This window comes from Mobula birostris, chromosome 27 (genome assembly GCF_030028105.1).
Source record: "Mobula birostris isolate sMobBir1 chromosome 27, sMobBir1.hap1, whole genome shotgun sequence".
Classification (NCBI taxonomy): domain Eukaryota; kingdom Metazoa; phylum Chordata; class Chondrichthyes; order Myliobatiformes; family Myliobatidae; genus Mobula; species Mobula birostris.
The window spans coordinates 15,476,522-15,492,485 of NC_092396.1; the positions used below are offsets into that span (position 1 = coordinate 15,476,522).

A 15,964-nucleotide genomic window follows, 5' to 3' on the forward strand; every position below is an offset into this window, starting at 1 on the left:
CATGGATCATTTCACTGCAACTCCCTCTATGCCTCTCTCCCTTCCTGTCTCCTTTACATCAACTTGTCAGCACCCTTTCACACTTCCTCAGTCCACGCCCATTTTACTGTCTTTACCTGGTGTCCAGGTTCCTGGATTTGAACAGTGCTGAGTGAGTGAGGTAGTTGTGTCATGTGCTTAGGGGACAGGCTTCCAGTCCTCGCTTAACAACTTTTGAATAACTCAAGAGGTAGGCGGGCTCATTCAAGGCAGCTTTGTTTCTTTTTCTTAACTGTAAGCCTCCGACATGTGCTGAGAAAGGATTGTGTGTAAGAGCCCTACTTAGTGCCTGCTTACCCGCGAGGCCCACCTTAGAATAAACAAGCTCAGGTAAGCCTTTGCTCCATTTTATAAAGCTTCCTACCTTGCCCAAACTCCAAACTTACAGCAAGCTTCAAACTTGCCGTTCTCAGGAAAATGCTTAGAGTGGATTAACCCTTTACTACCTTTGCTCTTAATTTTTTAAAAAGGCCATTCCCTTTTTTTCTACCTTCCTGCCATGACCACTTCTCTTCCAGCACCTTTCCCCCTACCCCACTGATCCCCTGATCTGTTAAATGGGACATATAACACACTATCTATTGCCTCTTTCTTCTCTGAAGCGGGATCGTGGGTTAGTGATGGCAGGTAATTCACTGTCAGGGCAGGAGCTGATGTCAGACCCAATCTTGATCTCGGCTGAGGTCCTGCAGCAGTTCTGAGCTTTAAAAAAAATTGTGACAGATCCTGCTCACCCATTTGTCCCGTGCATGCATGCCTACATTGGCTCATATTCCAAAATTTAAAATTCACATCAAAATCTCTACATGTCACTGTAACCTCCTGCAGCCCAACTGCTCCCTAAAATCAATGTGCTCTTCGAGTTCGGGTCTCTCTCTTTGACGGGGTTGCTAAGGGATACAGGAAAATGTAAAAAAAAATGTGTCACACAAAGGGTTGATGTTTACAGTACTAGTGTGGATAAAAACCGGTCGAATTACAGGGAACAGCAGGATTAAACGGCTGTGTTCGGCCTGACTAGTTATTATTTATGGAGTGCCGAATGCTCTACATTCATATTAAAGACTGAGATGAAAGGACGGAGTGTAATGCCTGGATTAGAAGGTATGTGCTATAAAGAGAGGGGTTGACAAACTTGGGTTTTTTTCTCTGGAGCATTGGAGTCTGAGGGAGATCTGATAGAACTTTGTAAAATGATGAAAGGTATAGATAGGGCAGGGAGTCTCAAATTATAGACGGCATGCACCATCTTCTTTTAAGACTCCTTAGCACACATCTCTTCAAGCACACTTTCAGACCTTTGTCCTAATATTTGGCTCAATTTAAATTTGGACTGATTATTCACCTCTGAAACTTCTTGGGTTGCTAAAGACTATAGGTATGCAGCTTGCTGATTGATTGCCTTTCACTCCACTTGCGAAAGTATTGGCTCCTCACAGTGGGCAAGCTCCTCAGACAATACAGACTTCCCGTTAATTCCACCATGTCAACCCCTCCCCCAACCACTTCCTGTAGGCTGAGTGCAGGGTGTCAGTTGATGTTTGGAAGCATCACAGAGGAGTTTGATCTTGTCCTCCACATGCGGCTCTCGCAGAAGAGGTAACAGGGACCCTAGTGCAGGAAGCTTTGCTGATTTGACCTTTGTAACTTGGGGAACCAAGGTCAATATTAATGAGTAGAGTGAAGATCTCCCTGGTTAAAGAGCTCAGTGAACTGAGCGACAAATTGACTGAAGCACAAGCCCTCCCTAACAGTTACTGGCGTCCCAAAGTAAACTGCTGAGATGTTTTGGACTGATAAGGAGCTGGACAAAATCCAAGTAAGAAAATATTGTGTTTGTCTGAAAATGAATTGGGTCTTGTGATAGGTCAATAATGAAAAGTAAGCAAAGAGATTGCTGGAATGCTGGCTTTTATCTTGAATACAAAAGACAGGAAGTTTTGCTTCTGTTGTATAAACCCTTCGGTCTGATCGAGGTTGGAGATTTGTGTGCAGTTTTGTGCATTGCCTCTCGGAAACGGTCTATTGTCCTTGGAGAGGTGCAGTGTTGAGTTTTATCACAGCTCCTTATTTATGTGGCTTCTTTAAGATTTGCAGAGCTGATATCAATCAACATTAGACACAAGCACGTTCAGGATATGAGGGAAGTTGATAAAAATTTTGCTCCAAGAAGTAAGTTTTAAGAACCGCTGTCAAAACACTTGAGAGAATTCCAGCACCATGGCCTGGGCAGCTGAAGACAAGGCAGTCAATGGCAGGATATTAAATTCAGGCATGATCAAGGGGGTTATAGGATTAGTGATTTCTGAAGTTGGAAGCCACTGAGGGATTTGGAAACAAAAATGAGCATTGTTTGATTGGGAACCAAGATAAGTCAGCAAGCACCAGAGGATGGGTGAATGGACATTAGTGCTGGTGAAGGCAGCAGAGATTCTTAAGAATCACTTAAGGTAGAAGATGGGGAAATATCTTAGAAAATAAATCCTAATTGTAAAAGCCAAATGGGTGAGAATTTCAGCAGCAAGCACGTTAAGGCTTGGCAGTCAGTCCATGTTACAAGATATTGTGATAGAGCAGACACATAGTAAGAAGCTTACCTCAGGGTAAGATACAACACCACTGTTGTGATTAGTGTTGCTAAAAGATTTACGGGATTAATTTGAGGAAGAATTGCACATTGCTTGCATTCCCCTAGCTCACCCGTTTTAAGCGCTGAGCTAATAAAGGTCTTTAACATGATTAAGACATTCAAAAGAGATACTCATTCCTCTGAGAGACACAACCCTGAAGCTCAAGCTAGGTAACCTAGGACTGAAATCAGAAAGCACTTCAGCGAAGAATGGAGAAACGAAGAATCTCTTTCCTTAAAAGTCTTTTGGTCAGTTAGAGCCTTAATGCTGAGCTGAATGGATTTTTATGAGGTGAGTGTATCATGGGATAGAGAAGCAGTACTGATAAATGAAATTATGGTCTATGATCTAAGTAGCAATACTCCCGTTTCTCTAAATTATAAACTATGATGTTGGATGTCTAATTTGCATTGTCTGGTGTTTTGCAATGGATGTTAATAGCCTCTGCCATATCTTAAATAAGCCACAAAACTGATACCCTTTGTGCCCTCCATGAAAGATCCTGTGGCAATATTTCCAACAATAGCAGAAGGTTCCCTGCAGATCATATTTTATCGATTAACCAATTCTATCAATATATGCAGGTGGTCTGGTCATTATCAATTTTCTACTTGTGTGACTTTGTATAATGTGGTTGTTGTATTTCAGAATCAGAATCAGGTTTAATATCACTCACGTCGTGAAATTTGATAATTTAGCGGCAGCAGTATAATGCAATACGTGATAATATAGAAATAAAAAGGAAGTCAATTACATTAAGTACATATATGTGCATTAAATAGTTAAATTAAAATTAGTGCAAAAACAGAAATAATATTAGATAAGAAGTGAGGTAATGTTCATGGGTTTAATGTCCATTTAGGAATCAGATGGCAAAGGGGAAGACACTGTTCCTGAACCGCTGAGCGTGTGCCTTCAGGCTTCTGCACCTCCTTCCTGATGTCAGTATTGAGAAGAGGGCATTCCCTGGGTGATGGGGGCCCTCAATAATGGACGCTGGCTTTCTGAGGCACCACTCCTTGAAGATGTCTTGGATACTACGGAGGCTAGTACCCAAGAATTAAGCTGATTAATTTAACAACTTTAACAATCTAGAGGAGAATCTAGAAGTTTTCGAGTGTTTTAGGTGACAAAGCAAATCTCCTCAAACTCCTAATGAAATATAGCATCAATATGTTGGGAACAGGTTAGATCCTCAGAGATCTTAACAGCCAGGAATTTGAAACTGCTCACCCTCTCCACTTCTGTTCCCTCTGAGGATTGGTTTGTGTTCCCTCATCTTACCCTTCCTGAAGTCCATAATCAGTTCTTTGGTCTTACTGATATTGAGTGCATTGTTGTTGCTGTGACTCCACTCAGCTAGCTGGTATATCTTGCTCCCCTACATTCTCTCATCTCCGTCTGAGATTCTGCCAACAATGGTTGTATCATCAGCAAATTTATAGACGGCATTTGAACTACATCTAGCCACACGGTCATGGGTATAGAGAGTAGAGCGTGGGCTAAGCACACACCACTGAGGTGCATCAGTGTTGATCATCAATGAGGAGGAGGTATTATCACCAATCTGCACAGATTGTGGTCTTCCAGTTAGGAAGTCGAGGATCCAATTGCAGAATGAGGTACAGAGGCCCAGGTTCTGTTGCTTAGCGACCAGGACTGTGGGAATGATAGTGTTTCAACACAACATTTCTAATGTACTCTATTGGCTGTTAACACTTTGCAATGCCTTGACATCATGAAACTTACTGCAAAAGTGTGAGCTCTTTAATAGGCATTGAAATCCTGCTTTAATCTGAATATATAGTTCGCATGGTTTCTGAAATTGCAAGCACGACATGGAAGGAGGTATTTAATTAACTCTATTTCAGTTTGTCAAGCTTAAGTCTGTAATTGATGAGCATTTCCAAGGCTTTAATTACCTGTGAAATGGGAATAAAGAAGAATTGTGACCAGTTGTAAATAGAAGTGTGGGGACTTACTGCGTTACTGTATGTGGTATTATATCATTCTGGTATCTCACCATTCTTCACATGCAAGGCTAAAATTAATCTTCGACTATTTGACAGTAAAGGCTTCCTTGGTTTATCCGCTCCTTAACCCATCTTGTACTTCATGCACGTTTATAATAGTGATGATGGAATCTGTTGGAGAATGCTATTTGCTGACTTGCCCTTTATAGTCTAGGGGGTGCAGAGGCTAGTTGTCATCAACTGCTGCCTTGACGAAGATCAAGGATTCTTCACCACATACTGTATGTTTTTCTTCTCTGGTAATTTTGCATAGAATTGCCAATTGTGCTTTTTATTTTAAAGATTATTTTATTTCTGTGCCAAAAGCATATGAATAAGATCGTGGCTTGAGATTCTGGATGGATCTCTGAGGTCAGGCATGTGACATTGGATAATGACATCTAATCTGTGATGTCGGGTCTCCAGTAGCGTCAGAAGCCCCTTAAGCAAAGAGCTGACAGTTACAACTTCCTTGTAAGGCCACCCATTGGATAAGTTCATGCAGTCTGCACAGAGAAGGACAATCCCAGATTTGGTCTTTGTCCTATACTGAATTAATCTGACTTTAAGGTTGGGAGTTTGCTTTAACTCCTTTGAGTATAGAGATGCTGTGGAGAAAGGCGAAGGCAGTATGGGTGGCACAAGGACACAGCTGCTGCCTCGGAGTTCCAGCGGAACAAGTTTAATCCTGAATTTAGGACCTCTGTCTGTGTGGAGTTTGCACCTTCTCCCTGTGATCAAATAGGTTTTGTCTGGCAGCTCCAAGTTCCTCCCACATCCCAAAGACATGAAGATTAGTGGGTGAATTGCCCAGATTAAATTACCCCTACTTTGTAGTTGAGTGGTGAAATTGGAGGGTATTGAGAGTGAAGCTTAGGGAATAAAAAGCGATGAGTGTAAATAAGTGTTCAATGGTTGACGCAGACTCGATGGGCTGAAGGGCCTGTTTCAATGAAGAATGAATCTACGACTCTACCGGTTGCAACATTACAGCTGTTTATTGATTAACAATGCAAGGAAAAACAAACTAAAAAAAAGTTTAAATGGATTTAATTCCTTTATGCCTTAGACTCCTCTTTGGACTTCTTATGCATAAGGGACGTTATTGTTAAAAATCTCAGTTTCAGTCCTTTTTAGACATTGTTCTTCACTTTCTGAAGGAATTACAATACTTGATATTTTCTCATTGAATACAGTAATGCAACCCTGTGCTGGATCAAAAGAAAAACAGATACTGGCTTATGTGATTGCTGAAATTGGTACAACAGAAAAGCTTCATTAATGCATCAAGTGCCCTCAGGATATGAACAACAGAGTCTGAGGTTACATTTATGCTTGCTGTTCTTGGAGAGAGAGCACAGGGTGTACACTATCTCACTGGGCGCTTTCTTGTCTGTGACTGATGGGTATCGAAGAGATTGGAGCACATCTTGGGACTGAGGGCAGCTATTTAAGAATTTTTCAGTGATATTTTAGCGAGATTATTTTAGGAACAGTGTACAAAAATGCACAAAACAGGTGTGTGGACAAAAGCTAAGAAATAAAAAAAAGGGGAAAAAAAGACACATTTGATGCAGAGTACAGTTTTTCCTACACTGTGCCATAAAGCACTCCCATGGTCAGTTGTCATTAGCAATCAGGGTTCGTCGCTGCAGTGACTGTGATACAGAACTGAGGGTTGGAGAAAGAAGTGGGGATGAGGATGTTGTCTTCAACACCTTTTGTTGGTGTAGTGAGAAAAAGGAGAGGAAGTTATTTTATTTTTTGTTAAGAACTTATAATATTTATTAGGTTGGCATCTGGATGAAAGATGACTGTTGGGGGAGTCAGCCAAAGCTGGAAGATTGTGAGTATGGAGCTACCAGTTCTGCTGGGAGACAATATCTCTGTCCTTTGATCTTAACACAAGAAAGTTCCCTTCCCACCCCAACAGTAAGACCAAGTTAGCCTGAGCTGCCTGGCTGAAGAATACTTGTTATAAAGTCTTTATCTTTGATCGGGTATAGACAGTTTTCAGCGAAGATGACTCCCACAGCCAAAGAACGGCCTCAAAGACTTGAATTAACGTCTGTGCTGCACTCATGATCTGTGGCTTCCTCTACCATTCCATACCCCCTCTCTAACCTTTGCACTTGATACTTTTCCAGTAGGGGTGCCTGTGGTTCCTACTCCATGACCACATCATGATTGGTAGGCATAGGGCTCTTCCATAGCTATACAGCTGTACCAAGAAGTTTTAAACTGGCTCAAAGACTCCCAGGCTAACCCGAACAAGTCACTGTTCCATATATACTCAGTGGCCACTTTATTAGGTACCCACTGTAGCGAATGAAGTGGCCAATGTGTGTATTTTTGTGGTCTTCTGCTGCTGTAGCTCATCCTCTTCAAGGTTCAATGTGTTGTGCGTTCGGAGATGTTCATTTGCACACTACTGTTATAACGTTGTTATTTGAGCTACTGGCACCTTCCTGTCAGCTTGAACCAGTCTGGCCATTCTCCTCTGACCTTTCTGACCTCTCTCATTAACAAGGTGTTTTTGCCTACAGAACTGCCGCTCACTGGATGTTTTTCATTCTACACCCCATTCTCTGTAAACTCTAGAGGCTGGGTGTGCGTGAAAGTTCCAGGAAATACTCAAACCACCCCATCTGGCACCAACAATCATTCCACTGTCAAAGTCATTTAGATCACATTTCTTCCTTATTCTGATGTTTGGTCTGAACAACATCTGAACCTCTTGACCATGTCTGCATGCTTTTATGCATTGACTTGTTGCCAAATGGCTGATTAAGTATTTACATTAATGACCACATGTACCTAATAACCTAATAAAGTATATAGTGTGTGTGTATATATATGTAGTATAAAGTATATAGAATCTGCAAGGTTGCAGCTACTGTTTTAAAGGGGCTGCTCCTCAAGTCCTGGTTTCACTTCAGTTCCTTCTCCTGATCTACAGGAACCCAGTGTGGAAAGGAGTGAGATGGTCTAGTGATTACCTTGTCAGTTAGCTCCTGGGCTTTTTCAGGACAGTCATTCACAGGTCCAGGAAGTGTTTCATGAGGGTGGATTGGGTTTGTTTACATGTGTACAGTGGTGTCCTGGAGTGGGGCATTTGGTGTCCACTAGATTACCTTTGACAGTCTAGGACTTGGGATGGGGGCACATCAGGAGTTAGAGTGCATTCTGCTTGAAGAAGACAATATTTTAATTTAAGCTTTTCATTAGCAAATAAAGTTACTTTAAGCTAAAAAAAGAAATGTTGAATAGTTGCCTGGGGATATAACTAGGGGATAAATGCAGACAACAAACAAAATAAGAACAAGTTAGGTTTAGCCTAGCATTTATTTGTTTTTCTTTTTGCACTATTATTTAATTTATCGTTTTAAATATGTATATATACACTTACTGTAATTTACAGTTTTTATAATGTATTTTAATGTACTGCTGCCGCATAACAACAAATTTCATGACGTGCCGGTGATATTAAACCTGATTCTGATTCTGACAATCAAACGTGTACTACATTTGACTATATTTTTAGCATTTCTGTGGGCAATTTATGGATTTTCTACAAATTTCACTGTGGTGACTATCACATGAAATAATGGAAGGCCATATGCTATTACTGCTATTCATATTTTCTTGTTGATGTTGATTTACAACTTGGGTGTTGAGACTGTGAATTGCTCTAACTTAATTGTAATAAATATGTTGAAGTCAGAATAATGCTGTCCCCACACTGTCCTTGTAAACATGTCCCAAGCACATTCAGGCTGGAGAAGACGAAGAGTAAAGCTCCTCCCACACTCCCCGTCACACTCTCTCAGGATGGAAACATAAAGAAGAAATAGGTTAGGTACAGAATAAAATTCTCTGCACTCACCTTCCATCTCAGAGGCGAGATATTTTAGTGTAGCAAGGTTTACATGGGCATCAGATACAGTACTCGCATTCATTAAAGATTAGCAAACATTAAACTGGAAGCAAGCAGACATAACTTCATATTCTAATACAGTTTTGCAAGTGTAGGATTGATAGAGGAAAAGCTTGAGATGGGAGAGTGATTTCCCATCTGTGTTGATGGTGTGAAGTTCCAGTATATGAACCTTTAGCACAGTGTTAATGTTTATGCTGTGCAGTATGCTGTGATATGAATTGCTGGCACGCAAATAGAGCACCACAGGTCATTAGACTACAACATAACAAAACACACTTTTCCCTTAGATGTTCATGATGATGAACATCTCAATTGACTTGACAACAGGATTTCTGATGGCGGAGATGACTCCTGTCTCACAAAATGCCAGAGCACTCTGGTTTTCTTTCACCCTCAGTAAGCCACAGTCAAATGGAATGAAGCGTTTGTACCGGACCATGCATCCCCTAAAGATAGGTTACAGGTTCTGACGAAGGAAACCACCTAAACCAATGCAATTATTCAATGGGCTAGCTGCTTCAACTCTTTTATCTACTTGTATTGGCTTATTGTTCAAAACAGTGGAGTTCCAAGGCCAGCAATTTATATCAATTTAAAGCACAGAAAATGCTTGACACTGCTCATTTTACAAGCACAAAACAGATAACAAAGGGCAAAGTACGGTATGCCATCCTAATTGCCTACTGTTCTTGCATATTAACTTTCACACATCAGAGCCTCACTGAACACTTGCCCTTTTCAATCTCACATCAGGTAAAAACAAAAGCTGGCATTTCCTATTCAATAAAGTGGTTGACCACACGATTTGCCACATTATATTCCATCTATCATGTCCTTGCTCATTCATTAACCTGCTTACTTCCCCTGTACCCTGCTCACGACTCACATTGTCACCCAGCATATGATACTTGATCGCTGATCCCAAATCACGAACAGTTGGCGCCCTGAAATCTGCGGCATTCCTCTAGTCACAGTGTCCTAACCCAAAAATGAGCCATTCATTCCTGCTCTTCATATTTGTCTGTTAACCAGTCTTCATACATTTCTTATGATCCGATGTGTTCTAACTTCGTTTAACAAGATTAGGTGGAACTTTCTAAAAGTCTAAGTACAATACTTCAGTTACTGTGCCCTTAATTATTCCTATTTACCCTTATTTATTTTGCGGTTATAACGTTGAAAATCTCTAACAGATTTGTCAATCATGATTTCACTTTCATAATGACGAGGAATTTCTTTAGCCATAGGGTGGTGAACCTATGGAATTCATTGCCTCAGATACCTATGGAGACCAAGTCATTGGGTATATTTAAAGTGGAGACTGATAGGTTCTTGCATAGTAAGAGTGTCAAAGATTATGGGGAGAAGACAGGAGAATGGGGATGAGAGATATAATAAATCAGCCACTATGGGAGGGGGTGTGGAATTGATGGGCTGAATGGCCTAATTCTACTTCTATGTCTTATGGTCTTATAAATCCATGTTAAACTTGTCCAATTATAATTTTATTTTCAAAATATCCCTATATCACTCCCTTAATAATAAATTCTAGCCTCATTCCTACTATTGATTTTGGGTTAATATGTTTGCAGTTTCCATTTTCCTTGCGGCCTCCTTTCTTAAGTAGTGAAGTTACATTTGCTACCTTCCAAATAATGAGAACCGTTTTGGAATATGTGCAGTTTTGGAATATGCCATTCAATATATCCGAACTTTCCATGGCCACCAGATTTCGCAATGCTATTTTTTTAAACTGATGTTAATATCTTTTCGGATGTTCATTCCTTTCAGATCTATAGCTTTCCATTATTTCCAAGAGATTTTTATGCCTCCTTTCATGTAGACACAAAATTTGTCTTTTCCCTTGTGCCTGAATATAATTTATCTTGAACTTGTTCTTAAAGAGATCCATGTTAACTTTAGTGAGCCTTTTTGCCTATGTTTAAATGTTTCTGCGCTCTGTTTTTGGCAACATTTTAAGCCTTTAATCTAATGCCATTTTTAACTAGGGATGGACTGCTTTTCATGTTGGGCTATTGTGCCTTAAAGGAAACTGGAATTATTATGTAAATGATAGGCATTGCTTGTTTATTGTTAAGCCTTTTAATGCATTTCAGTTAACCACTGTCATTGTTTCGTAACTTGCTTTGTTTGAACTTAATACCCTGGTTTCAGACTGAACTAAAGCATTTTCAATTTTTATACAAAATTCTACCATTTTATGATCCCTCTTCCCCAAACGCCCTACAGCTGACAGGTTATTAATTAACTCTTTCTTGATACACAATATTGTCTCATACATAAATTTGACCTCTGCACTATTCCTGCTAATTTGTCTTATCCAGTTTATATTTAAAGTTCTATCTGATTATTGTATTACCCCCATTACAAGTAGCTCCAAAATCCTGGTTTATACTAAGTCCTACTGTTTCTTAGCTCCACCCAAAATGATTCTGTTTCTCGATTTCCTGGGCCAGATTCCTTCTTGCCACTGCCATTGCCTTATCATTTATCATCAGCACTATCTCTCTTCCATTTTGCATATCCCTTCTTAAGGTTGTGTACCCTAAAATATTTAATTTCTAACCTCAATCACTATATCTATTATAGCTGTCAGATTTTAACCACATATTTGCATGAATCAATTAACTGATTACCATGCATGCCATACACATTCAGAGCTTCTGTTTCTCTTTTAAACCACTTTTCTTGCCTCTAATTCTAATTTAAGCTATGTTGGTCTGTGTGACTATTACTTCTTGACTGAATGCATTTATTATTACCTGCTTTACCATCCTGCACTTTCTCCTCACCACCCCCCCCCCCCACAAAACACTACTTAATTTAAAGCCTTATTTTCTGCTCTACATATTTGATTTGTCAGGATCCCAGCAAAGCCATTACACTGGAAGAGTTACTTCTTTCCCCAGATGAGTCCCAGTGTCCCATGAATTGAAACCCATTTCCTCTACACCAGTCATGCACTTGAATACCTCCCTGTACCATGGTATTGTGGTCAGTTTGCTCATCCTCCCTGTGGCTTAAGCTCTCATCCACACAAACTGCAAGAACCACCTGCTTCTAGAATAATAGAAGGTGACACTGTCTTCCAGATGCCCATGCCTGCCTCTCACATTTCTGCCCTCTTGACCAAACATTTGGACAGCACTTAATCTAAAAGGTGCTACTGTCCTTTGAAACATAGTCTTCAAGCATCGTTTACCTTCCTTAATGCATTGTAACATCTGAGCCTCGGGCTCCAGCTCATCAGCTGTAGGCCAAAGTTACTCTAGTGGCAACATTTACTGAAGAGATGGTTGCCTGGAAGACAATGGATTCTGCGAGCTTCCAAATACCATAGAGGCAACACATAGAGGCTTGTCTTAATTTATTTAATTATTAAAATAGAAAGCTATCCCATTTCCCTTAAAGTCTATACTCACCAAATCCCACACTTCTTGGGATTTTTTTGCTGTGCTAAGTACAACCCGCAGCTTCAGAGAACCCACAGACTTGTATTTCCATGTTCCTGATGCTATGGAGTTACTGCAGAATAGGGGTTGGAACAGAGATATGTTTAGTCATACAGCATGTAAACCAGCCCTTTGATTCACTGAATCTGTGTGGACCACAATGTCTCCATTTACACTACTCATTATTTATTTATTGAGATACAGCGAGGAATCGGTCCCTTCGGCCCTTCGAGCTGCTCCGCTCAGCAATCCCCCAATTTAATCCTAGGCTAATCATGGGACAATTTACAATTACCAATTAACCTACCAACCGGTACGCCTTTGGACTGTGGGAGGAAACCAGAGCACCTGGAGGAAACCTGCGCAGTCACAGGGAGAACATACAAACTCCAAGTGTTAACCATCGGCGAGGAATTGAACCCAGGTCACTGGCACTATAAAGCGTTGTGCTAACCATTACACTATCATGCTGCCCCACACTCCCATCAATCCATCCCCTTCAGATTTTATCGTCAGCCTATACGTTCAGGGAAATTGACAGTGCCTAATTAACCTATCTGCCTGCACTACTCGGGGATCTGGCCAAAACCCAGACCACCCAAATGAAAACCACAAGGTTACTGGGAGAAATGCTAGCTCCATATAGATAGTATTAAGCCAGAGTTACAGTTTTGGAGTTTTGAGGCAACAGTTCTACCGTCTATTCTACTGGAGGAGCCCCAGCCATAATAGTCATTCATTTTCCAAACATCTTTAGATTTGGAGCTAATACCCAAGGAAGAGAAAATTGCAAGTATTAAACTCATTCAAAAGGGCACAGGGATAAATCCAGCAGCTGCAGACCTTCTTTGTAGGGATAGTTACAGAAACAATAATCAGGGCTAGAATTATCAGAAACTTGGGTAAGTATAGATTGATTAGAGAAAGCCAATATGGATAAGATACTGTAAACATTATTTCCTTGTTACAACCTTGACATGGTTTTTAATGCAGTAACAAAGAGAGCTGATAAAGTGATGAAGTGTAGCCAGGCTTCTAAAAGTAATTCAATAAATTACCACATAACAGGCTTGCCATCAAGATTGGAACATATAGAATAAAAGGGACCGAAACACAATGACTAGAAAATTACCTAAGTAACATGAAAGTGCAGTAGTGAAAGGTTGTTTCTCAGACTGATAGAAATGTATATTGAGGTCTCCCAGGTAACGTACAGTAATGAGATATACAGTAGAGTGAACAATTTCCAAATCTGTGATTGCACAAAACTAGATGGTAGTGTGATGTGTATCTTGAAACAAAACAGGGTAAGGGAGGATTTGACAGCAAAACACATCCTAGAGAAGGGTTTATGAGGTAATTAAGAAGAGATTGTTCCTAGAGCTAGCAGGTTCAATAAGCAGGTTGAGGGAACTGGCGAAAGAAGTTAATAGCATTTTTTCAGAACATTCTGATCTGTCCAGATAAGTTATCCGTCTTGCACCAGTGAACTCTGTAGGTGGATTCAGGAATAACTGAACCAGAAAACTGAGAAAGAAACATACCCAGAGCAATGGGAAAGAGCTGGGGGGTGGTGGGGAGAGGCTCACTGGTTGGTCCTTACAAAGAGCTGTCATTGGCATGAAGGGCATACAAGAGAACGTGTCTTGTATACCAGTCACCCTGATGTCAGGTTGCTCACAACATAAAAGCCTCTCTAGTTACATGACAACAACAGTCCTGACGAAGGGTCTCGGCCTGAAATGTCGATTGTACCTCTTCCTAGAGATGCTGCCTGGCCTGCTGCATTCACCAGCAACTTTGATGTGTGTTGCTCTAGTTACATGACCTCCCTCTCACTGTCAAATTGCAGGATTTGTGCTTGTAAATTTTACAACGGCCGAGAGACTAAATAGCGACAGGTTTCCCCAGATACTCAGTAAAGCAATTGCTCTTGGTTAATGATTCAGACCAAAAATTCAAAGGAGAGTTTTGAGGGGCTCGCTCTGTAAGGAAGAGAAATGCCTTGATATAAGAGGTTGGGAAAGGCAGATGCTTGCGCTGGGGACTAGATAAACTCCAATGGAGAAAAGAAGGGATAATGGTGTGAGTGTGATCGGCAGCCATGTAGACAATAGACAATGCAGGAGTAGGCCATTCAGCCCTTTGAGCCAGCACCGCCATTCACTGTGATCATGGCTGGTCATCCACAATCAGTGGAGGGGTGGAGCTGCAAGTTCTGGGGCACTGTGTTGAGCAACTAAATTTCCTACAGGTGTGTCACTGTCCTAGAATGAATTTACTTTACATTAACACCCAAGGTGATGACAAATATGCATTTAGTTCCCTATTGTTTTAATTGCCACTTTCCTTGGATGTGTCTGTGCAGATTGTATCCTATGACTGACTACCAGCTTCCCTACTTAGTTGAACAGCCACTTTTGTTTTTCTTTCATCTTCCAGCTCCAAATATTTTCCTCCATAGTGACTGGCTGATTTTTCTTGGAGTTTTTGCTAAGTTGATGAGCTCACTGTAATTCCAGGTAATGTGCCAGCCACTGCCCACTTTCATGTTTACCACTTTTCCAGCATGCGTGCCCCGGATTGGTTTCCATTCCCTATCTGAATGCCTCTAGTCGTTAATTCAAACTGATCTAAGTAGCAAAGCAACAAATCTCACGACTATGTCAGTGATAATAAACTCGATTCTGTTTCTGAATTAGGAAGTGGCCACAACAAGATTTTCATTCCTGTGACTCACATACATCCCAACAGAATAAAACAGCTGGTGGAAATAGGAACATTTTGTCAGGCTTCAGTACTGATCAACCCTTTACACCACAGATTGGTCTTGACTTCTGTCAGCCATGGCCAATTTTACATGAAGTTTAAGTAGTTTCAAGCTTGGGACAGCAGACACCTGAAATAAGGCCAAAGTTATTGATTTTATCTTTCTGCTCAAGTGTGTTCAAGTGGTGTCTGCATTTGGTGTATGGACCCTGTACAGACTCTGTACCTGGCAGGGCCAGTTGATATGAGATACTGACCCTGTGCCAAACAAGCATTGTTGTACCTGAAGTATAGTCTGCATCCCAGGTAGCTCCTGTTGTATCCCACATTACCATCGGCCACCCCCTCAGCCCACTCACTCCCGTGTGGAATATGGAAAGAAATCAGAACACTTGGAGAAAACTCATGCACTCAGGGAGGACATGCAGGCTCAACACGGAGAGCGCCGAGGTTGGGATTGAACCCGGATCTCCAGAGCTGTAAGGCAGCACTCTCACTGCTGTGTTACTGTGCACCTACCTCTGAATAAACATTCAAAGGACTGTTGTGACTGTGCACGTGGCACAGTCTGGGATATCCAGATTATGAATCACTTCACCCTCCCCATTCCTGAAGGGTCAGCCACAAATTAGTCTATTGGTAGAGCTCTGTCTCATAGAGGCAACAGTGTCCATCACAGGGAATTATTGCAGAAATGTCAATGGAATCAACCGTCCTGAGAGGTGTTTTGCAGCAGGGATTATTAGAGCTCTACACCACAGAAACAGGCCCTTCAACCCAGCTCGTCCATGCCGATTAGTGTGCCTCACCAAGCCAGTCCCACCTGCCTGCTCTTGGCCCGTATCCCTCGGAATCTTCCCTATCCATGTGTGTGTCCAAACGTTTTTTAAATGTTGTGATCGCACCTGTGATGATAATGACAAAGATGGGGTTCATGCAGGACACTAGTGCTGAGGTAGAAGATCAGCCACGATCTCCCCAAAAGACAGAGCGTGCAGAAGGGCCATGTGACGTGCTCCTGCTCCAGCTTCTCACCAAAATGCCGGCTGAACTCAGCAGGCCAGGCAGCATCTACAGAGAGGAATACGCTTGCTGAGTTCC

At 41.3% G+C, this 15,964-nt stretch overlaps 1 protein-coding gene across 1 annotated transcript in view; it reads left to right on the forward strand.

The window, feature by feature from the left end:
• Positions 1-232: 232 nt before the first annotated feature.
• The window catches only part of plch2a (phospholipase C, eta 2a), a 328,352-nt gene continuing 312,620 nt past the window's right edge, over positions 233-15,964 (forward strand). Inside the window, exon 1 of the mRNA XM_072244834.1 lies at positions 233-369. The gene's annotated coding sequence lies outside the window, so the exon portion shown is untranslated. The remainder of the gene's footprint in view (positions 370-15,964) is intronic.